Here is a 25,537-nt window from a genome sequence, read left to right on the forward strand (position 1 = left end):
ACCGTAGAATGAGAACATCCTGCAATATATAGAGTTAGTAAAATGGGAAATAACTAGAGTTCTAATGCTACTCTTCCTTGGTGGAAGAGTTCTAGTTATCCTCAACTTCTAACTCCTCCCTTATCTTGGATAGTGTTCTCTTTGAGTAAGGAGTCCTTATTATTATCAATTATGCAACCTTTTTGATCAGGAGATATCAAATATAACAAGTTAAGCTTATCTCCTTTACGTGCATCCCTCATGCTCGAATCTGCCTATGTCTGTGTACACAGGGGATGAACTTGGTTCATGCCTGAGCTTCCTTTGTCAATCTTCAAAACAAAACTTCACTTGGGCCAACAACACACCACTCTGGATCGGGTCGTATGACCTCGATATAATCGTACGTTATATCGCTAGCAGTCTGAATATTCATGAGATTTTTCTTCTATTGATGCCTGGCATTTATTATGGTATTCCTTATCCGTTTGATACTGGCACTTAATATATCTGAGTTGTTGAGATAGAATTCGAGATTGAGAAATTCATATCTTTAAAAGAAATTTTGGAAGATTATGCAAATTATAGTTTTAACCCATTATTACTGTTGTGCTTCATATCTATTTATGATTTATCATACTACTTTATTGGACCTCTAGTAAGTGTCGATGTCGACTACTCGTTACTACTTCTCTAGGGTTAGGCTAGATACTTACTGGGTACGCGTTTATTTATGTACTCATGCTGCACTTCTGTACTAAATGTGCAGGATCTGACAAGTTCATTTGGTGGTCATCTTGGCGCGTAGGCACAACCGCTGAGGAGACTTTATGGTGAACTGCATTTCATGCTATGTATCGTAGACCACAGAGCCTCCATCGTACTATTTACTCTATCCTGTGTTATTTACATTCCAGATAGATATTGTATTATTATTGTACTCCTTAGTAAATGCTCATGCACTTGTAACACCGGATTTTAGGATATTCTAGTTGATGCTTACGGATTTGCATATTATTATCACCTTTTATTTTTATGCATTACTAATTATGTATGTACCCGTGATTTTAAAGGCTTAAGTTTTTCCTAATTAATAAAATTCATGATTTCAAAAGTAATAAAATGAATAATTAACGTGATAGTTCATCGTTGGCTTGTCTAACGGCGACGTTGGGCGCCATCACGGCCTATAGTGTATTTTGGGTCATGATAAATATGCTGGAAGTTCATACACAAGTGCACCAATCTTCAGTATATTATGCTGGAACTTTTCGTATTGCAGCAAAATAGTGGCTATTTTTCAATGACTTTGCAAACACTGGTTATTTTTTAATTATCAGTCCAAAAACTGGTTAGCCCGTGTTATTTTCACGGCTGGGAGAGGTGCCTCTTTAGAGAGCATGTGAAACTAGAGCACCGTGTTTAGTTAGTGGGCCCAACTTCAAGCTTTAACTATTAGTAACTATTAGTAGGATAATATATACCAGAAAATTATTTTGTAGCATAATAAAAATTTTCTAAAAATTTAGTAAGCTCTTTGATCTCATCCCAATCAGAATCAATAATTTGATCAGCGAGGATATCGTTATGCATATTAAATAACTTTTGTATAGGCACCCGATAATCATAAGCTACTTTAAGCATTTCGTATGGGATAAACGGGACATGCGGGATGGGACGGGATAAACGGGATGAAATAGGCAGCTCGTCCCATCTTGTATACCGTTTAATATGGGATAAACGAAACGAGACGGGATCAGGACGGGACGGGATCGGGATCGGGACGGGACGGCCCGTCCCGTTGGACAACCTTAAGGTAGTTAATCAAATAATTTATCCACTATGGCATTTTAGCATAAGAATTATCAATATAAACTCATAAAAAATACCTTCTTATAATAATTGTGTTTAATTTTCTTATTAAATTAATTTAAATGTGGATCATATAATCAATTTAAGTAATAGTTATAAGAATCTGTGGTTCTACTAGTACATTAGTAATATGTGTAGATGTTTGGTATTAATTATTGGATTTCATAAGCTAGAATTGGTAAGTTGTTATTTTTTGCGTTTGTTAGTATATGTCCTTAAAATAGTCATTTTTTTGATACCTACACATTCTTGGTTTAAGTTTGTAAGTTATGATACATATATTTAGCATCTATAGGTCGATTAGTAGGAGACTAGGAGTCAAAAAAATAATGGAATAAGGTATCTTATCTTCATATTAAGTGAGCACTTTGAAGCACTAGTACCATTTTTTCAAATCAATATCAAATAGTAATCTCTTTAGTTCTTGAGAAACAAATAAGTACCACTGCATATGTATTTACAGTTTTTTGTCATACTTTTTACTAAATTAATATAATTATGGATCTTATAAAGTGTAATATTTTAGCCAGTTTAAGTAATTTGAATAATGAATAATTCAAAAGTGTCTTTGAAGAATGCACAAAAATTGGGTCAAGTTGGACGGGTTGGGATATAATATTATTTAGGTGGAAATGACACTAGGTAGCCACTTTTAATTATGATGTTTAAAATATATCCATCATTTACAATGTATTTGAAAATTAGCTAATTCGCTCAAACTTCAGGACACAACGTCCTAAACTTTAAACCTCAAAGTTCAAACTTCAGGACATCATGTCCTAAAGTTTGAAAATTGTGTTCAAAAATTTGAATTTTATATCCTGAATTTTACATTAGTAGTTCAAAACTTCAGGACACTTAATCCCGAATTTTAAATTAGCAGCTTAATTTGCCGCACAAAAATTTAGGATACAAAAATTCAAGATACTTAATCCTAAGTTTGGGTGAATTTGCTAATATTTAAATACATTATAAATTATAAATATATTCAAAACATCACGCTTAAAAATGGCTATTGGTGCACTTCACCTATTATTTAGCCATTTTGACCAACTCATTTTAGCTCAAGTAAGCTTTTGGGGAGGGGGCATTTGCATCTATACCCAAATTTGGGGTCACAGTTGAAGCTATACTATTTTGCACAAAGGTTTGCAAGCCTACTGTCACGACCCAATTTCTCCTCCGTGTGACGTCGTGACGACACCTAGTATTTACAACTAGGTAAGCCTAACACTTTGCAGAATAATAAAAGAAAAATATAAATTTAACCAACTATTCAAAAATACACAACAATCCCCAAAACTCGGAACATCGTGAATCACAAACTACAGAAGGAAAAGTCTAGTGTCTCTATACATCAGAATCTAACAAGGACGATACAGAAAATAATGGACATGAGAAATAGTAGAAGGGGACTCTGAGGTCTGCGGACCCGGCAGATATACCTTGAAGTCTCCAAAGCTGTCTCGGCTCACTGATAGTGCGGCTGATAAGGTGCACCCAGATCTGCATACGAAATACATGTGCAGAGAGTAGCATGAGTATACCACAATGGTACCCAGTAAGTGCCAAGCCTAACCCCAGTCGAGTAGTGATGAGGTCAGGTCAAGGCCCTACCAGAGTAAATATAATAAATTTAACAGTAAAAGATATAAGTAAAATTTACGGTAATATAGTTAAAGAAATTCTAGAAAATTTAACAGTTAAAGGAGCCCTCGGCTCAGAACAAAGTAACACAATGGGGAATCTCCCGGGATGTCGTCCCGTAGTTCCGAATGAATATGCAATACATGAGGATCTCCCGGAATACGTCAGTAGTCCCAAAGTAAATATGCAGTGCTGGGGGATCTCCCGGAATACGTCCGTAGTCCCAATTTAAATATGCAATGCAAGATATAATGACAGGTATGGACTCGAATTATATAGTTTACACTAATCACAGATAAGGAAAATAGGAATTTCACTAAGCATGGCGCACATAATGTCAATTAGGCAGTTAAAACATGTAAGCATACTTTTCTAGTCTAAACTAAACAATTAAACATTATTAGTGCAATTCAATAAGAGAAATCATTTATGATTTAAAAAGGATAAACGAGATTTTTGTAATAATAGCCCGTGTACGTACTTGTCACCTCACGTACACGGTGCCCACACAACAAATAATATCGAAATATCCTAAGGGGGAAAGTCCCCAACACAAGGTTAGGCAAGCCACTTACCTCGAACCAAGCTCAATCAATTGGTCACAATGCCTTTCCCACGAATATCCGGCTCTGAATGTCCCAAATCTAGCTAAAAGCAATTACATATCATAAATACAACCATAATAGACTCATCTAATTAATGAAATCAATATTTAACAAAAATTCCGAAATTAACTCAAAAAATGCCGTGGGGCTCACGTCTTGGAATCGGGTAAAAGTCACAAAATACGACCACCCATTCACTCACGAGTTTACTCGTACCAAACTTGCTCAAATCCGATACCAAAATCTCGATCAAAACCCCAAAATTCGGCCTAAGAACATTTCTCAATATTTTATCCCAAATAAAAAATTAAACGATGAATTCAAGCATAGATTAGTGAAATATAACCATAAAGGAGTTAAGAATCGTTACCCAATCGATATCTCTAAAAATCCATTAATCCCTCATCCAAAATCTGAGTTGCCAACTTAAGTTTTTGATAAAAATGGCATAACCTCCGTTTTTGGAACTTTAATACTGCCCAGACGTGTCCTTCTTCGCGAACGTGGCCATACCCTTGAGTTCGCGAAGTACAATTTACTTCTGCCCAAAAATCCTCCATCGCGAACGCGATGCACATGTCGCGAATGCGAAGACCACTCAGTTTGACCCTTCGCGAATGCGGGATCTCCATCGCGAACACGAAGCACGAAATCTCGCCTGCCTCCAGTTCTTCTTCGCGAACGCGAGGACCATGTCCTGAACGCGTAGCTTTGAGGTTCCACACCTTCGCGAACGCGAGAGTGACATCGCGGACGCGAAGAGTAATTCAGCTTCCCTTCCCAGATACCTTATGCGAATACGAGGACTCCCTCGCGAACGCGATGAAGAAAATGCCTGCACAGAACACCAGAAATCTACTATCTTCCAAAGTCCAAAAGTGATCTGTTAAGCATCTGAAACTCACCCGAGACCCCCGGGACCTCAACCAAACATACCAACAAGTCTTAAAACACCATATGAACTTAGTCGAGCTCTCAAATCACATCAAAAAAAAATGCTAAAATCATGAATCACCTTCCAATTCAAACTTAAAGAACTTAAAACTTTAAAATTCTACAACCGATGCTGAAACCTATCAAACTATGTCCGATTGACCCCAAATTTTGCACGCAAGTCATATTCAATATTACAGACCTATTCCAACTTCTGGAATCAGATTCTGACCCCGATATCAAAAAATTCCACTACCAACCCAAATCTCCAAAAATTCGACTTTCGCCATTTCAAACCTAAATGAGCTACAGACCTCCAAAACACAATCCGGACATGCCCCTAAACTCAAAATCACCTAACGGAGCTAATAGAACCGACAAAATTCTATTCCGAAGTCATCTTCACATAGTTCCAACTACGGTCCAAATCCTAAGGCTTAAGCTCTCATTTAGGGACTAAGTGTCCCAAAACACTCCGAAACTCAAAACCAATCATCCCAGCAAGTCACAATAGCAGAAAAAGATATGGGAAAAGCAGTTAATAGGGGATCGGGGCTATTACTCTCAAAATGACCGGCCAATCCAATCTCACGAACTGACTGGCTAAGGCCTGAACATCCAAGGCTAAGGGCCTCTCAGCTGCCGGAAGAGACGCCAAACTCCCCAAACTCTCTGCCCGACGACTCAAGGCATCGGCCACTACATTGGCCTTCCCCGGGTGGTATAATATAGTGATATCAAAGTCTTTAAGTATCTCCAACCACCTCCGCTGATGCAAATTAAGATCATTCTGCTTGAACAAGTGTTGAAAACTCCGGTGATCAGTGTAAATCTCACAGGGAACATCATACAAATAATGACGCCAGATCTTTAGGGCGTGAACAATAGCTGCTAACTCGAGATCATGAACCGGATAATTCTTCTCATGCACCTTCAACTGTCTAGACGCGTAGGCAATCATCCTACCGTCCTGCATCAATACTGCTCCAAGGCCAATCCTCGAGGCATCACAGTAGACAGTGTAGGAACCCAAACCTGTAGGCAATACTAATACTGGGGCTGTAGTCAAAGCTGTCTTGAGCTTCTGAAAGCTCTCCTCACACTCCTCGGTCCACCTGAACGGAGCACCCTTCTGGGTCAATTTGGTCATACGTGCCGCAATAGATGAAAATCCCTCTACAAAGTGACGGTAATACCCCGCCAAACCAAAAAAACTCTGGATCTCCGTAGCTGAGGATGACCTGAGCCAACTCTGCACTGATTCAATCTTCTTCGGATCCACCTAGATCCCCTCACTCGTTACTATATGACCCAAGAATGCCACTGAGTCTAACCAAAACTCACACTTTGAAAATTTTGCATACAACCTCTTTTCTCTCAAGGTCTGAAGTGCAGTCCTCAGGTGCTGCTCATGATCTTCCCGAGACCGGGAATATACCAGGATGTCGTCAAAAAACACAATGACGAAGAAATCAAGATAAGGCCGGAACACACTGTGCATCAAATGTGTAAAGGCTGCTGGGTCATTAGTCAGCCCAAATGACCTGACAAGAAACTCATAGTGACCATATCTGGTCCTGAAAGCAGTCTTCGGGATGTCCGGCTCCCGAATCTTCAACTGATGATAGCCAGAACGCAAGTCAATCTTGGAAAACACCCTGGCACCCTGTAACTGATCAAATAAATCATCAATACGAAGCAATGGGTACCTGTTCTTCACTGTGACTTTGTTCAACTGGCGATAATCAAGACACATACGTATAGAACCATCCTTCTTCTTCACAAATAAGACCGGAGCACCCTAAAATGATACACTGGGCCTGATGAAACCCTTATCAAGTAACTCTTGCAACTGCTCCTTCAACTCCTTCAACTCAGGAGGAGCCATACGATAGGGAGGAATAGAAATAGGCTGAGTGCCCGTCAACAAATCAATGCCAAAATCAATATCTCTGTCGGGCGGCATGCCCGAAAGATCAGCTGGAAACACATCTGGAAAGTCCTTCACTACTGGAACTGACTCAACTGTATGGGTATCAATACTTACATCTCTCACATAAGATAGATACGCATCACACCCCTTCTCAACCGTTTGTTGAGCTTTAAGAAAAGAAATAACTCTACTGGGAATATACTCTAAGGTACCTCTCCACTCTAATCACGGTAAACCTGGCATAGCCAGCGTCATGGTTTTAGCGTGACAATCAAGAATATCATAATGGGGCGACAACCAGTCCATGCCCAAAAATATCAAAGTCCACCATGCTGAGCAATAATAAATCAGCTCTAGTCTCAAAACCACTAAAAACATCAAACACAATCGATACACGCGCTCTATAACAAGAGAATCTCCCACAGGAGTAGATACATAAATAGGGGAACTCAAAGAATCCCGAGATATCCCCAAATATGGAGCAAAATAAGAAGACACATATGAATACGTAGAGCCTGGGTCAAATAATACTGATGCATCCCTATGACAAACAGGGACGATACCTGTAATGACTGAATCTGAAGCAACGGCCTCTAAATGGACTGGAAGGGCATAGTACCTGGTATGGCCTCCCTCTCTAGGGCGACCTCGACCTCCCCGACCTCCACCTCGAGCTGGCTGAGGAGATGGGCTGGCAGCTGGTGCTGGAAGAATGGCCGGAGGACCCGGTGGAGCACGTGAAGGCTGATAAGTCTGTGGAGGTGCACCCTTCCTGGCTCTAGGGCAATCTCTAACCATGTGACGAGTGTCACCACACTCAAAACAACCCCTCGGAGGATGCGGCGGTTGAGACTGACTTGGACCTGACCTGCTGGACTAGCCGGTAATAGCATATCGAGTATGAGGCATACTGGATACTGGCGGTGCATAATAGGGCTCCTGAGGTCTAGGAGGAGCTGGAACACCGCTGGCTGCTGGAAGAGCTGAATGAACAAGGCAACTCACAAAGCCCCTACCATAGCGTGTTGCTGGAGCACGAGCTCCTGAATAATGATGAGTCTCTCGAGACCTCTTGGCCTCTCTCTCCTCTCTGTCCCGGGCAAGCATGCCCTCCACTCTCCTGGCAATGCTCACTGTCTGCTGATAAGTGATGTCCATCTCCAACAACCTGGCCATACTGGTCCGAATACTGGGGTGGAGTCCCTCAATGAAGCAAGGAACCCTCTCTCTAACTGTAGCAACTAGAGCCGGTGCATGGCGAGCTAACTCACTGAAACAGACTGCATACTCCGACATAGTCATAGCACCCTGATGTAGCTGCTCAAACTCTGCGCGCCAAGCATCCCTGAGGCTCTGGGGAACATACTCATGCAAGAACATCTCTGAAAACTGAGTCCAAGTGAGTGAGGCTGCCTCGTCCGGACTACTCAGCCCATAGGCATGCCACCACTGATATGCCGCTCCCCTCAGCTGGAAGACGGTGAAAGAAACCTCACTCGTCTCCATAATACCCATAGTGCGGAGAATACGATGACACTCCTCAAGAAAACCCAGAGCATCATCTGAAGCAAGTCCGCTGAAAGTATGTGGGTGGTACTTCTTATACCTCTCAAGTCTGAGCTCCTCTGCCTCAGAAGCTGCTGCCCTAACCTCGGGCTGAGCTGGAGCTACCGACTGCATTGGTACAACCTCCGAAACCTGGTTGACCTAAACCCGATGCTCTGGAGTACCGGTGACGAGAGTCTGTGCTCCTCCCCTGACCTGAGATATGGCAGGAGCAAGTGGAATCAATCCAATCTGAGCTAAGGTGCTGAACATGCTCAGAAACTGGGCTAGAGTCTCCTGGAGGGCTGGTGCAGCAACAAGTATCTCAGGTGTTTGTCCTCCAGCTTGAGCTATTAGGGGCTCTTCTGTAGCGGCTTGTGCGGGTGCTCTGGCTGCACCACGTGGACGTCCTCGGCCTCTACCCCGGCCTCGGCCTCTCGCGGCTCTAGTAGGGGGTGCGGGTGCCTGGTCATCAGATCCGCTTGTACGTGTCCTCACCATCTGTGAGAGAATAGAATACAGAAGTTTAGAATCTTTGAAGTTAACAATTTTAGCACGACAAGGAATCAAAATAGTGAAATTTTCCTAACAGTTCCAAAGCCTCCCGAAGATAAGTACAGACGTCTCCGTACCGATCCGTGAGACTCTAATAAACCGGTTTATGACTCATGACACCTATGAACCTAGAGCTCTGATACCAACTTGTCACGACCCAATTTCCCCTTCGTGTGACGTCGTGATGGCACCTAGTCTCTACAACTAGGTAAGCTTAACACTTTGCGGAATAATAAAATAAAAATATAAATTTAACCAACTATTCAAAAATACACAACAATCCCCAAAACTCGGAACATCGTGAATCATAAACTACAGAAGGAAAAGTCTAGTGTCTCTATACATCAGAATCTAATAAGGAAGATACAAAAAATAATGGACATGAGAAAGAGTAGAAGGGGACTCTGAGGTCTGCGGACGCGGCAGATATACCTTGAAGTCTCCAAAGTTGTCCCGGCTCACTGATAGTGCGGCTGATAAAGTGCACCTAGATCTGCACATGAAAAACATATGCAGAGAGTAGCATGAGTACACCACAATGGTACCCAGTAAGTGCCAAGCCTAACCTCAGTCGAGTAGTGATTAGGTCAGGTTAAGGCCTTACCGGAGTAAATATAATAAATTTAACAGTAAAAGATATAAGTAAAATTTATGATAATATAGTTAAAGAAATTCTCGAAAATGTAACACTTAAAGGAGCCATCGGCTTAGAACAAAGTAAACACAATGGGGAAGCTCCCCGGATGTCGTCCCGTAAATCCGAATGAATATGTAGTACATGGGAATCTCCCGAAATACGTCCGTAGTCCCAAAGTAAATATACAGTGGTGGGGGATCTCCCGGAATAAGTCCGTAGTCCCAAAGTAAATATGCAGTGCTAGGGGATCTCCCAGAATACGTCCGTAGTCCCAAAGTAAATATGCAGTGCTGGGGGATCTCCCGGAATACGTCCGTAGTCCCAATTTAAATATGCAATGCAAGATATAATGATAGGTATGGCCTCGAATTATACAGTTTACACTAATCACAGATAAGGAAAATAGGGATTTAACTAAGCATGGCGCACAAAATGTCAATTAGACATTTAAAACATGTAAGCATGCTTTTCTAGTCTAAACTAAACAATTAAACATTATTAGTGCAATTCAATAAGAGAAACCATTTATGATTTAAAAAGGATAAATGGGATTTTGTAATAATAGCCCGTGTACGTACTCATCACCTCACGTACACGGAGCCCACACACCAAATAATATCGAAATATCCTAAGGGGAAAGTCCCCAACACAAGGTTAGACAAGCCACTTACCTCGAACCAATCTCAATCAATCGGTCACAATGCCTTTCCCACGAATATCCGGCTCTGAGTGGCCCAAATCTAGCCAAAAGTAATTACATATCATAAATACAACCATAATAGACTCATCTAATTAATGAAATCAACATTTAACAAAAATTTTGAAACTAACTCAAAATTCGCCAGTGGGGCCCACGTCTCGGAATCAGGTAAAAGTCGCAAAATACGAACACTCATTCACTCACGAGTTTACTCGTACCAAAATTGCTCAAATACGATACCAAAATCTCGATCAAAACCCCAAAATTCGGCCTAAGAACTTTTCTCAATTTTTCACCCCAAATTCGAAATTAAACGATGAATTCAAGCATAGATTAGTGGAATATAACCATAAAGGAGTTAAGAATCAGTACCCAATCGATATCTCTGAAAATCCCTTAATCCCTCGTCCAAAATCCGAGCTCCCAACTTAAATTTTTTGATAAAAATGTCATAACCTCCGTTTTTGGAACTTTAATACTGCCCAAACGCGTCCTTTTTCGCGAACGCGGCCATACCCTCGCATTCGCGAAGTACAATTTACTTAGGCCTAGAAAAACCTCCATCGCAAACGCGATACATATGTCGTGAATGCGAAGACCACTCATCTTGACCCTTCGCGAACGCGGGATCTCCATCGCGAACGCGAAGCACGAAATCTCGCCTGCCTCCAGTTCTTCTTGGCGAACGCGAGGACCATGTCGCGAACGCGTAGCTTCGAGGTTCCACACCTTCGCGAATGCGAGAGCGACATTGCGGATGCGAAGAGTAATTCAGCTGCCCTTCCCAGATACCTTACGCGAACGCGAGGACTCCCTAGCGAACGCGATGAAGAAAATGCGTGCAACAGAACACCAGAAATCTGCTATCTTCCAAAGTCCAAAAGTGATCCGTTAAGCATATGAAACTCACTCAAAGCCCCCGGGACCTCAACCAAACATACCAACAAGTCTTAAAATACCATACGAACTTAGTCGAGCTCTCAAATCACATAAAAAAATGCTAAAATCATGAATCACCTTCCAATTCAAACTTAAAGAACTTGAAACTTCAAAATTCTACAACCGATGCTGAAACCTATCAAACCACGTCCGATTGACCCCAAATTTTGTACGCAAGTCATATTCGATATTACGGACCTATTTTAACTTTCAGAATCAGATTCCAACTCCGATATAAAAAATTTCACAACCGGCCCAAAACTCCAAAAATTCGACTTTCGCCATTTCAAGCATAAATGAGCTACGGACCTCCAAAATACAATCCGGACACGCCCCTAAATCCAAAATCACCTAACGGAGATAACAGAACTGACATAATTTTATTTCGGAGTCTTCTTCACATAATTCTGACTACGGTCCAAATCCTAAGGCTTAAGCTCTCATTTAGGGACTAAGTATCCCAAAATACTCCGAAACTCAAAACCAATCATCCCGGCAAGTCAAAATAATAGAAAAAGATATGGAAAAAGCAGTTAATAGGGGATCGGGGCTATTACTCTCAAAACGACCGGCCGGGTCGTTACACCTACCAGCTTTAGGATCGACTTCAAACTTATCGGGTCTGAAGTTGAAAAAAAAAAATTAGTCTGAAGTGCAATGCGCTTACGGCTAATTTTAGTCTAAAGTGCAAAAATTACACTTAAGATGCACGTAACGCCAAATAGGTCTGAAGTGCAACCAATATTTTCATACACTTAAGGTCAAATAGGTCTGAAATGCAACCAATATTTTCATGCACTTAAGGTCAAATAGGTGTGAAGTACACTTAAGACCAAATAGGATTGAAGTGTAACCAATGTTTTCATGCACCTAACGTTAAATGCGTTTGAAGTGAGAAAATTGTACTTAAAATGCACTTAAGGCCAAATAGGTCTGAAGTGCAACCAATATTATTATGCACTTAAGGCCAAATAGGTTTGAAGTGCAAATTGCCCAAAAACAAAAATCTGTTCTTTGAATTTCAACAATCCAATACATGATTTAATACCTAAATCTATTCCAAATGAGCTCAAATTTGAAACATAACCTCCAAATATCATCATAAACAAACCTCAATCATTAATTTATCAAAACAATAACAAAATCTAACAAACTCATTTTGTAATTAAGAAGAAGAAGAAACCCTAAGCAGTAGTAAAAAATAAAGCGCCATAGCAGTTCACCACTGTAAAACACTATAAACCACCTTAAAACATGCTCACAAACACCATATAAAATCGCCGTCACCTTTATTTTCACAATGATGACGACGACGAAGAAGAAGAAGAAGAAGAAGAAGAAGAAGAAGAAGAAAAACAAGGAGGAGGAGGAGGAGGAGGAGGAAAAAAAGACATGAAGTTGTCTATATTTTGGTTACTAGTTAAAAGAATTTTAAAAAGTGGGTACAAGTTAAATGGGGGGACTAAATAGGGCGCCTTGTGAAATTTTTATCTATGGGAGGATTGGGCAATGATACATTTCTTGCTTAAGTCCATTTGACCCGCCCAAACTCAGCTCAAACAACCCATCCGTCACCTCTACACATGACCTAGTTAAAAAATGTTACCACCTCTCTTCTAGTAAAACCCCATAACTGATAAATACTTATCCGCACTATACATTTATACCAATCTAATAAATACATGACTTATATCTTATAATAAATCATAATTGATTGATACAATGTTTACCCACCCCCGTTGCCCTTTTTTCTCTCTGCTTTTTTACAGTACTCCCTTGGTTCCAATTTGTGTTTGTAATTCTTCTAGTATGTTTTAGAAAAATGTTATCTTTTTATATTTAGTAAGATTTTAATTTTAATATTTTTGTTTTATCATCCTTAATGACTCTGTCTTATCGGAAGAACATGGCGTACTTAAGACTACAAAATTCACATGATAAAAATTTAAAAGTACTCTTTTTTATATTCTTAAATTCAAAGCACAATTAAACTAAGATATATAGAATAAAGGCCAAATACATACATAGTCCCTAAAGTTGGCACCAAATTTGATTCAAACACTAACATACCTTTGTTCCTATTAGACTCTTCTAACACCCGCAAAAATGTGCCAATTGAACACTTGGTCGCAATTTATCTTCAAAACGGAGCGCGTGGGACCAATCTTGCTGACGTGGATAACATGACTAATCATTAGGTGACACGTATAAAATAAAAAGAGCATCTAAGACCAAAGAAAAGATTCTGGTAAACCCTTCCCCCCCCCCCCCCCGGTTCTTTCCTTCATGTTCAGGCGAGAGAGGGTCAAAATGGTAAGCATCACTAGGTTCGTCGGAAGTTTTCAGCGAGACTAAGGATATCTGCTACCATTTCCTTTGAGATCTAACGTTCAATGTTTCAGACGTTTGAATCTATTTGTTTCATATTTCGTTTTCGTTCCTTCTTGCTTTTATCTTTTTGTTTGTTCGGATTTAGAAGAGCGTAAGAAAAAATCTAGCTAGAACCAACCTTGGTGTAATAAAATATAAAGAATATAGAACACACATATCATACTACTTTTCATTTTCTGTTATACGCTTAGAGATAGTAGTATGTGATTTCAGATCATGCATATCCAAAATTTCCTAACTTGCTGGGAACAATCTGTATTTTCTACTTTCTTGTAATAGAGATTTCAGATAAACCCATTGAATTAATGCATGAAAATTAGGGGAAAGTGAAAGAAAAAAAAAATTAAAAGGATTTGAGAAACTTATAAAGAAGGGCATGCATCTAAAGAAGGAAAAAACAGCAATACAGATAAAATTAGTACCTATAGATCATTTTCACATGGAAAAATGCAAAATTAATAGTCGGTCGAAACTAATTGCATTTGCCAGTTAAAAAGCATATAAAATACGTATATACAAAAAATATATAATTTATGGATTATTATTTTTGGGAGCAACTAAAACTATATATTTCTCCACAAAGAATGGTATAATACTACTTCTATATACTCCATTCAAATTGTTGTTCACTTCACACTTTTGAAGACTCAATATACTCAAAACTTAATAGACGCCTATTATTTGACGTGATGAAAGGTGTAAAAACATTAACAGCTTTTGACAAAGTTAGCCGCTCGACAAAAACTATAAACAGCCGTTAGCCCACAATTGCACATTACAACTTGTAGCCAAAAATAAATAAATTATGTTAACTACTATGCTGCCCCGAGCCTCAACTTTCTTATACAAAATTATAATTTACTGTTAGGATAATTTCAGAGATTGACATCCCTTGTACTAGTTTTTAATATTACGTTTACTTTATTTATTTTAATTTTTTAATTCTTTTAACTTATTTTTTCGTAATGTAGATAAATAGGAGTATAAGATAAATGTGCCCTTTTCTATATTAAACTCTTGCAATTGATAAATTCTATCAAACTAACGTATTTAACAAATTCTTTAAGGATAACAATCACAGTAACAGTCCAATATATCAATAGTCAATATCTGCTACCCACCTACGACCACCCGGCCACCAAGAAAAGAGGAGAAAACAAACCCAACAAACAAAAACATAAATTTATGGAACATAAAGATCTGAACTCTTGAATCTTTTTCTAGATAAGGGAGACAATATAATGTATACATATAATTATATAAAATAGATTGTCACTATACAATTTATATACAATAGACTGTCACTATACAAAATATATACAAAATAGACTGTCACTATACAAAAATTATACAAAATAGACTGTCACTATACAATTTATATACAATAGACTGTCACTATACAATATATATATATATATATATAAAATACTGTCATTATACAAAAAATATACTAGATAGACTGTCACTATACAATTTATATACAATAGACTGTCACTATACAAAAAATATACTAAATAGATTGTCACTATACAAAAAATATACAAAATAGACATTTCGGGCTATTAGATATAATATGGTTGGACCGGAGAAAATTTTCATATCAATGGAAAAAACTATGCTATTAAAATTTTGAGGGGCTATAGAGAGTCATTTTCTCAAACATTAAAGGCCCGGACGGCCCATCTCCAGAGTAGAAGCATGCATTGCCTTGTTCTCGACAAAAACATAACACAACTACAAAACAGATATTACTAAGAAAAATCAAAATATAAAGAAGCAAACACACTAAAAAATTACAATCATTCAACGTATAGTATATATCATATATTTATTTTGTGTAACTACATGGTGTATTTTTCGGTGAAGGAAAGTCACACCCATTCGATAAAGGTGACTCCGACACTGAATCATTCTACAAAGTGATCAATAAAGTGGGCGCAAATCTTATCGCAGACAAAGGATTAACATTAAAAATTTGTCTTAACATTAAAAAAATACTAGACAGTTTCTTTCCCCTTATGGCCTGACACCGTTTAAAAATACACAACCAAACAACCTAAAGTTTATTCTTTAACGGAAGCTGCATACCACTAATTAAAATCACTTATAGCCACATCATTTGATATTAAATTACGTAAGTAGCTCATAATAGGTAAAATTCTATTATGAATGCGAAAGTTTATAATAGAATTTTACCTATTATGAGAAACAGTTTTTACTTAAGTAATTTAATATCAAATGACGTGACTATAAGTGATTTTATATATATATATATATATATATATATATATATATATATATATATATATATTATGCAAGAGAAAGACTTTCGACATGAGCTTAAGATCTTTTCAATAAAGCTTGAGGGCATTTAGGTCATCTCACGTCAGCTCTATACGTGGCCTTTTTCCTATGCACAAATACTACGTGTAACTTTTAAGTTACTCCACATATAGGCTTTTCTCCCATTTGTTTACATAATGTAAACAATGAACTTACAAAGCTACTCAAATTGTCTTAAAATCAATTTTGTTGCTTTCTATGTGTTGTTTCTCCTTTTTTGTTCCAATTTGTTTCAACTTAATTCTGCATATTTAAAAAAAAGATTTGCACCGTCATATCACATTTACCTATTGTTAGTTTCAAGATTACAAATAAAAACGTGCCCCTAAGAGTAGAATTATTTAGGCAAATATTCCATTTTACAAACTTAAATTTGAAAAAAATTAGGAGCTCAGCTAATAATATCACAGACATATGATTATTGTTTGCTAAAATAACAAGAAAAGCTTTAAAAGACTAAAAAAGTAAAAGAAAAAAAAAAAAAAAAACTAGTAAGAAGAAGAGTTTGTTTGACCCCCTCCTCCAGAATGCACTGGTGGCCTTGGAGGTCTTCTTCCTCGACCTGAGTTTTCTGTTTTCAAAGTTATTGACCTTGTTGTCACGTACTCTACATCTTCCTGCAACATTAACACACAAAAAATAAAGTTCATTTAATTGGCCCAAAATATATCCAATTCAGCATAGAGAGAATGGGGAGAGATCAGTACCAGAATTTTCACCAACTAGATTCGAAAAATAAATAAATAAACACGTAAAAAAGCTAAGAGCATATATATATATATATATATATATATATATATATATATATATATATATATATAGTCTAATTTTCGTAGAAGGGAATTGGCTAAAACCCTTGCGCCCATCTAGCTCAGCCCGCTCCGCCCCTGGTAGAGACAAATCTAAAACGAATCCTATAAATTTAATTTAATTAGTCTGATACTTTCTGCTCGAACTACATATAATATATATGTCCAAAAAAAATAATATGCATACAATATGAGGCAGCGTTAAGTTTTGTTTACTGGTTTGACATAATCCAATAGTTTTGACCCAAATCTTATATTGATGTTAAAAATCTTCTAAATATGTATAAATAATTCATTTAAAATTCAGTAAGCTATGTTTTTTTAAAATCTAGAATTCATAAATAAACTCAAAATTCTACTACCGTGCATATAACTGTATACCGTGGATGTAATCTCTTCCTCTCCTTGGTTTGAATATGTAGGGACAAAGCTGGGGCTGTAGCTATAACCATATCCAAAACAGTTACGTGTGGCTTTGATCAATCTCTCAAAAATATTGCAAGGATTTTTTGCCATTTCTTTCTTTCTTTTTTTGAGTAGTGTTTCTACTTCTTTCTATAGAGTTGAATGGTGTCTTTTAATGGTGTTGGTGGAGTAGAAAAGCTTGTGGTGTTGTGTGTTAAAGCTTTAATATATGTAATGTTAAGGAAATTGGAAACACTGTTTAGCTGAATGACACGTATGTCTGACTCATGACCTACTCGAATTTAGTAGTGTCTAGTCCAAAGGTTTTCGTACCTTATTTTTTGCTTTACAAAATTTCGTTAAATTGATATTTATGTTTAATTAATTATATTTTAATACTCGAGGCCTCTTCCTATTCAAAAATGCCAGAATAGAAACTCATTTTTTATTTATTTCAATTCAATATTAACGGATATAAACCAGACAAATAGAAAGATAAAAGAGTACAAGCCAATTACATTAATTATCAAAGTATAAGAAAACTTCTAATATTAGAATGTGATACTTTTAAATTTATAAAAAGGATTCATATCAAGGAAAGAAAAATTGGAACAAAATAGACCATAAGTTATAAAAGTTGAAGTACTATAAAATCAAAATCAGCTGATAAAATGACTTTCTTTCAAATTTGTTCAATATCCATAAACTAAATTATTTAATTGTGTAATAGTATCTCCTACATTTGATTAACCAAGTTTGGTGCATACTTCGGGTGCAAATAAGTTTTCAATATGCACAATTATTGTTGTTGTAGTTTGTCAATTGCTACAAGTGCTGGAGTCTTTACCTTGGCTGCCATGCACATCTTCACGAATAAGTCTATGAATAAGAGTTTGGCAATGTTTGGTACGTTAATGGAGTTACTATATTTGGTGTTGATGCTAATGATCGTGCTATTTTAGGTTACATTAGACGTACTCTTTAAAATCCAAAGGATTCATGATATCTGAATAAATTCTTAAAAAGTAAAATTATCACGCAAAAAGTTTCTCATTTTCAGTAAAATTTGTTAGAATTAGAATGTCTATTTGTAGGTGCATTGCTGATGACGTCAAATCCTACCCCTCTAAATAAAGTGTAGACAGTCGTTAACAATAATAAACCCAACAAAGGTTGGGATCGAATCACACAAGGAGTTGGTGTTGTAAATCTTACAGAAAATACTTGATCACGAAATATGTAGGGAATTATTCAAAGTTTGAGGCATGACAAAGACATTATCCTTAAGAATATTTCACCATTTGGGTGTATCCCCATGATTCAGCAAAGGTTTATTATTGGTTAAAATCCAGCAAAAGGAAGGAAAGTATTTTCTGTATACTTAGTCTCACTCAATAAAAGGAATAATCTTGTCCATCTTCACAAGAAGAATGGAAATGTATATATGGTTAAGGAAATATAAGAATATTATAATGACTAATTATTGATCATAATGGGCTAACGACTAGAATAGAAATAATTACCCATTATGTGAAATATTAAAGACATACTAAATACCAATAGAAATGAATCTAGACATTTTAAAGCAAGAATTTGAACACTCCCTTTTGAGATACTAACTCATTTTCTAACAATCCCCCACATATCTCAAAAGGAATAGAATGATAGAATATTTTGCTGGATTTGTTTTAACATATGAGTACAATGCATCGAATCTGGTGTCTCGTAGACTATGAACCAGACCTAGAAAAAAAATAAGATTAAGCTTACAGAACAATTGGTGAAGTTTAGAACTTGTATGAACTAAAAATTCTTTTGTAAGCCTAGAGTCTTATCTATCACATTATACTCGCACAATCTTTGTCATTATCGCGGTTTTGCGCTAAACGTCCATGCGCGCTCCTGGTTTTCATGAATGCTCTCGAAATTTTGCCACAAATTTTATAGGAGCGGCCCCACTCCATACTCATATAGGTCCATCCATCAAGTGTATTCTGCAGCACAATTATAACGAACCGGCTGATCGTTTTGAGAGTATTAGCCCTGAATCTCTATTTATTGCTTCATCTATTTCATTATGTGGGTCATTTTGAGTGTTATAACCCCGTTTCCCTATTTACTGCTCAATTTATGCTACATAATTGTTTTATGACTTACCGGGTTAGTTGGTTCAGGTCCGGAAGGAATTCGGAATGAAATGAGACACTTAGTCTCATAATTGAAAATTTAAGTTAGAAAAATGGAGCGGATATGGACCTATGTGTAAACGACCTCAGATTTGAATTTTGATGATTTCAATAGTTCCGTATGGTGATTTTGAGCTTAGGAGAGTGTCCGGAATATTATTTGGAGGTCCGTAGTAGAATTAGGCTTGAAATGACGAAAGTTAAATTTTTGGAAAGTTTGACCGGGGGGTTGACTTTTTGATATTGGGGTCAAAATCCGATTCTGAAAATTTGAGTACCTCCGTTATGTCATTTATGACTTGTGTGCAAAATTTGTGGTCAATCGGACGTGATTTGATAGGTTCCGGAGTTATTTGTAGAAATTAAAAATTTCAAAGTTCATTAGGCTAGAATCTATGTGTGATTCGTGTTTTAGTGTTGTTGGATGTGATTTTAAGGCTCGACTAAGTTCGTATGATATTTTAGGACTTGTTGGTACATTTGGTTGAGGTCCTGGGGGCCTCAGGTGAGTTTCGGATGGTTAACGGATCAAATTCGGACTTAGAAGAAATAGCTGAAGTTTCTGCCCTCTGCTGCAATCGCACCTGCGAAAATTCTATCGCAGGTGCGAGCTCGCAGAAGCGAGCCTGGCAAGCGCAGATGCGCAAATGGACTATGGGGCAGTGGTCGCAGGTGCAAGGGAAATTCCGCACCTGCATGAGCGCAGATGCGGAGGGACGCGCGCAGAAGCGGCCTGCGCAGGAGTGCAAACAGGCACGCAGATGCGAGCAAAGGCGCAGATGTGGACTTTTTCTGCACATGCGGTTGGTGCAGAAGCGGCCAAGTTGCTGCAGATGCGAAAATCCCTGGACAGTACAAAAACAGAGGGGTTTCGAGCTTTTGCCATTTTTGGGCATTTCAAGCTCGGGATTGGGCGATGTTGAGCAAGGTTTTTACGGGAAAACTTGAGGTAAGTCCCTTGTGATCATTTCTACTTCATAGTATTGAATTATCATCGAATAATCCGACTAGATTACATATTTTTGAGGTGTAAATCGGGAGTTGGAACTTAGGGATTTGAAAATAAGATTTGAAGCTTTGGGGGTTGAGTTGAGGTCGGATTTTGGTAAAATTTATATTGTTAGACTCGTGGTTGAATAGGCTTTCGGATTTTGTAATTTTTGTCGGGTTCCGAGACGTGGGCCCCACGTGCGATTTTTGAGCTAAATTTCGGATATTTATGAAAATTTAGTATTTTCTTATGGAATTAATTCCAATAAATTTTATTGTCTGAAACGAATTATTTGTGACTAGATTCGAGGTATTCAGAGGCCGATTTGCGAGGCAAAGGCATAGCAGAGTAAAGAATTTCACGCTCTGAGGTAAGTAACAGTTTTAAATCTGGTCCTGAGGGTATTAAACCCCGGATTTTGGTATCATATGATTATTTTGGAGGTGACGCACATGCTAGGTGACGAGCGTGCACCGAGGGGATTGTGACTTGGTCTGTCCCGGGAAACTGTAAAGTTGAATAATTTATTGTTAGCTATATGCTCTCTATGTGTTGATAAAATTTGACCGTAAATCATGTTAGAAATCATGCTTAGACTATGTGATAGTACTGTCGGGACCCACAGAGGTTACGTACTTATTGAATTGCCTGCTAAATGCTATATGTACTCAGTCTCAGCTTTTACTTGCACATTTTATCTTAGTCTCTGTTATTATTATTAATACATCATATCATTGTTGTTTGGGCTGATTTTATGATTATTAAGAGCCCGAGAGACTGGAGAGATTTATAACTGAGTGAGGCCGAGGGCCTGATTGTGAGATATTGATACTATAGCACGTGAGTTGGCCGTGCAAATCCTTATATTATACTATAGCACGTGAGTTGGCCGTGCAGATCCTTATATTATACTATAGCACGTGAGTTGGTCGTGCAGCACGTGAGTTGGCCGTACGGATCCAAATATTTATATTTTGTCACGTGAGTTATCCGTACAGCACGTGAGTTATCCGTGCAGCACGTGAGTTGTCAGTGCAGTTTATAGCGCTTGGGCTGTAGTAACCCCTCCGAAGTCTGTACACCCCCAGTGAGCGCGGGTACCCATTGAGAGTGAATGATGAGGGCTGGGAGCCCAGGGAGTGATGAGGGCTGGGAGCCCAGTAAGTGATTGTTGTCCTAATAGGTTGTACTTGATTTCCATTTGTTGTTGCACTTAGTTTCTATCTGTCATTGTTGTGAAGTCTCTGAAAGATTGTTGATATACGGATTACATGAACAGGAACTGTATAAAAATTGATTTGACATTAAACTGCCAGATTTGATAACATGTCTATTCTTTGCTGGAATTACTAGAAATGAACCATAACTGTATTGCTCATTACTATCTTCAGTTCCTTATTTATTATTGTTACTTGCTGAGTTGGTTGTACTCATACTATACCTTGCACTTCGTATGCAGATCAAGGTGTTCCCGGATATAGCGGGTGTTGATCCTTTCGCGTGGTTGATTTTTCAGGAGATTTGAGGTAGATGCTGTGCTCTGCAGACCTTGTCTCTTCTTCTCTATCTCTTTGTTTACTGTATTTGGTCTCAGCCTATTATAGACCATATTTTTCTAGACTTATAGTTATATTAGATGCCCATTTACTCAGTGATACCAGATTTTGGGAGTGGTTGTATCGGTAATTGTAAGATTTGTGGATTTTATTGAAATATTATATTTTCAAACTTAAGAGAAATTATGGTTTATTGAGATTTTTGGCTTGCCTAGTATTGAGATAGGCGCCATCACGACGGGTGAGATTTTGGGTCGTGACAAGTTGGTATCAGAGCCTAGGTTACATAGGTCTCACGAGTCATGAGCAGGTTTAGTACAGTCTTGCGGATCGGTACGGAGACGTCTATACTTATCTTCGAGAGGCTGCAGACGTCTGTACTTATCTTCGAGAGGTTGCAGACGTCTGGAATAGGCCTGTAGTACCACCAGTTGTTCCAGCTCAGGAGCAGATTCTAAATATAGTTGAGCCAACAGGATCGGCTCAGGTACCAGCTGTGCCCATTGAGATTGCAGGCATTCAGGAGACTTTGGCCTAGATATTGGCAGCCTGCACTGGTCTTGCTCAGGTGGTTTCGGCTCAGGCCGCACCTGCCACTTCTCAGGCTGGGGGAGGTACTCATACCCCCGTTGCCCGTACTCCAGACCAGGTAGTACCGGGACTTCAGATACCGGAGGCACTACCAGCCCAGTCGATTGCAGCTGCTCAGGACCCGGTAGTTCCTGTTATGGCAGATGATGAGTCGAAGAGACTTGAGAGTTTTGAGAGGCTTCGACCTCCACCATTTAGCGGTACTGAGTCAGAGGATGCTCAAGATTTTCTAGATAGGTGTCAACAGATGCTTCGGATAACGGGTATTCTGGAGACCAGTGGGGTCTCATTCACTACTTTTCAGTTTTCTGGGTCTGCACTTAGATGGTAGCAGATTTACGAGAGACGTAGGCCTGTTGGCGCAACACCCCTTACTTGGAATCATTTCTCCGTGGTATTTTTGGAGAAGTTCGTACCTCAGTCCCGCAGAGAAGAGCTGCGCAGACAGTTTGAGCAGCTTCGCCAGGGTGATATGTCCGTGACGCGGTACGAGATGAGATTTTCTGAGTTGGCTCGTTACGCAGTCTGTTGGTTCCCACTGATAGGGAAAGGATTAGGAGGTTCATTGATGGCCTCACATATCAACTGCGGTTACTTATGACTAGGGAAAGAGTATCTGGTGCTACTTTTGATGAGGGTAGTGGACATTGCTCGGCAGATAGAGATGGTTCGTAGCCAGGAACGTGGAGAGAGAGAGAGGCTAAGAGGCCTCGTAGTCCGGGTGATTACAGCGGTGTTCCTTCAGTGGGTCAGTTTTACCGTGGTAGGGGCCGTTCTTACAGACACGCTCAAATGGGTCGTCCAGCTCATCATGGTGCATCAGCTAGCCATGGTTCTTATAGTGCTCACTCAGGCCAGTCTTCATTCAGTTCACTACTAGCGCAGAGTTCTCATCATGCCTCGTCTGCACAGGCTTCTGCAGGTCATTCCTCGAGTTATCAGGAGCAGCAGTTCCGTCAGAGGAGGGGTTGTTTCGAGTACGGAGAATTTGGTCATTTCAAGAGAGAGTGTCCTAGGTTGTTGAGTGGGGTTTCACAGCAGAGTTCTCGACCGTCGGCACCAACACCAGCATTTACACCACCCGCCCTGCCATCTCGGGGTGGGGGTCAGGCAGCTAGGGGTCGCCCAAGAGGGGGAGGCCGATCAGGAGGCGGGCGGGCTCGATTCTATGCTTTTCCTTCCAGGCCAGATGTTGTTGCCTCAGACGCAGTGATCACATGTATTGTTTCAGTGTGCCACAGGGAGGCTTCTATATTATTTGACCCTGGTTCCACTTATTCATATGTATCATCATATTTTGCTCATTATCTGGATATGCTCTGTGAGTCCTTAGTTTCACCTGTTTATGTATCTACACCGGTGGACGATATTATTACTGTGGATCGTGTGTATCGATTGTGTGTGGTAACTATTGGGGAACTGGAGACTATCATTTATTATTTTTGAATTCCTTTCAATTGTCAATTAGTATAAGTAAGAGTGATTTGTAATAGATACCTTATGCAATTATCATAATACAAATCTAATCTCCCTTCTTCTGATTCTCTTCTCCTCTCTTCTCTCTTGCCCCCTTATTTTTGAATCGTTGTTCCATTAACTCAATTTGATACCAATTTGGTATCAATCACTAATTAAGACAAGGGTTTCCGTCAAATTTAAAGGACCAAAATTGTGCTCAGTGCTTGTTCTACTTTGTTATTTGTCCAAGACCCTTCAGGTACGAATTTTGATTTAAAATCTCTAGAGTTTTGCTCGAATTTAGTGTTACTTCTCAATGGGTGAGTCGTTTTTGAGTGATTATCAGTGAATATCACACTTTCTTGTGAGTTCTTGAATGTACGGTTCAAATTTGAAATGGGTGGCGCAATTCCTATGGCTTTCTTTGCTGGAAATTTTCTAGGATTCAGTAAAAAGAGAGAATGTGATTGAAGAGGAAATCAGTTTTGAGATGCTTACCTGAGTTGTTTGAATGTGATTTATTATTCTCTTTGTTCATATAAGAACGGAATGCGAGTTTGTCTTCATTGGAAGTTATAACTCTCATGCTCTTTCTAGGAAATTAATCTGTAATCACTTGTTATCATATAGAGATGTGTCTTGACTATGGGTTGATATTGATTTGGTGTAGTTGTTGAATCTATTTGCGGGATGAGTTGGCGATATCTTGTTTATAACATGAAATGGATGAATGAAGTTTGGGGGAATATCTAAAGGTTGAAAATTTAGAATAATGGGATTGTAATTTTGTGTGAAGCAGTTAGAGATTAGTCAATTCCTAGGGTTAGTCTGATGATCCTAGAATCGTGCCATATAAACAGTCTCCCCGATTTTGTTTTTGTGGAGTGAGGCAGAACAATTGAAAAATTGAAGCTCAACTGAGCTTTCAGTCTTGGAATAATTTCGGATCCATGCTTTCAATTCGTGGAGCTAAACCCAACATGTCTGGCTGTTTTCGTGGAAACAATTTCATTTCGTCTCCACGATTTTCACTTGCACACTCGCACTTTTTTATTTTGTTTTCACTATTATTTTTTTGGTTGTTTGTTACCTCTTCCTTGTTTCTTTAGAGTTGTTTTACGTATGTTTAGATAGTTTTCATAATTTACTAGCTAGATTTTTTCTTGTTGGTCGTTTCTGAGCAAAAGAGAGTTCCTTTCTACCAGGTTCAAGTTCAGTGTTCACATTTATCCTTTCACCATGTTCTTAACATTTTTTAATTATTTGTGGATGGTTGTAAATGCCCTAGATATAGCTTGATCGGGAGCTTTCATGGTTGAAGGACAAATATATGGTAAGGCTGTTGTGGGCGGGTCCCCTACTTCCGTGGAAGAAGGGCATGAAGCTGGTGTAATAACTTCTGGTAAAGTGGGGACTAGCTCATCATACTGGCTAGCCCCTGAGGTAGATTGCAACACAAACT

The sequence above is a fragment of the Nicotiana tomentosiformis genome, chromosome 5, assembly GCF_000390325.3.
Source record: "Nicotiana tomentosiformis chromosome 5, ASM39032v3, whole genome shotgun sequence".
Taxonomy (NCBI): Eukaryota; Viridiplantae; Streptophyta; class Magnoliopsida; order Solanales; family Solanaceae; genus Nicotiana; species Nicotiana tomentosiformis.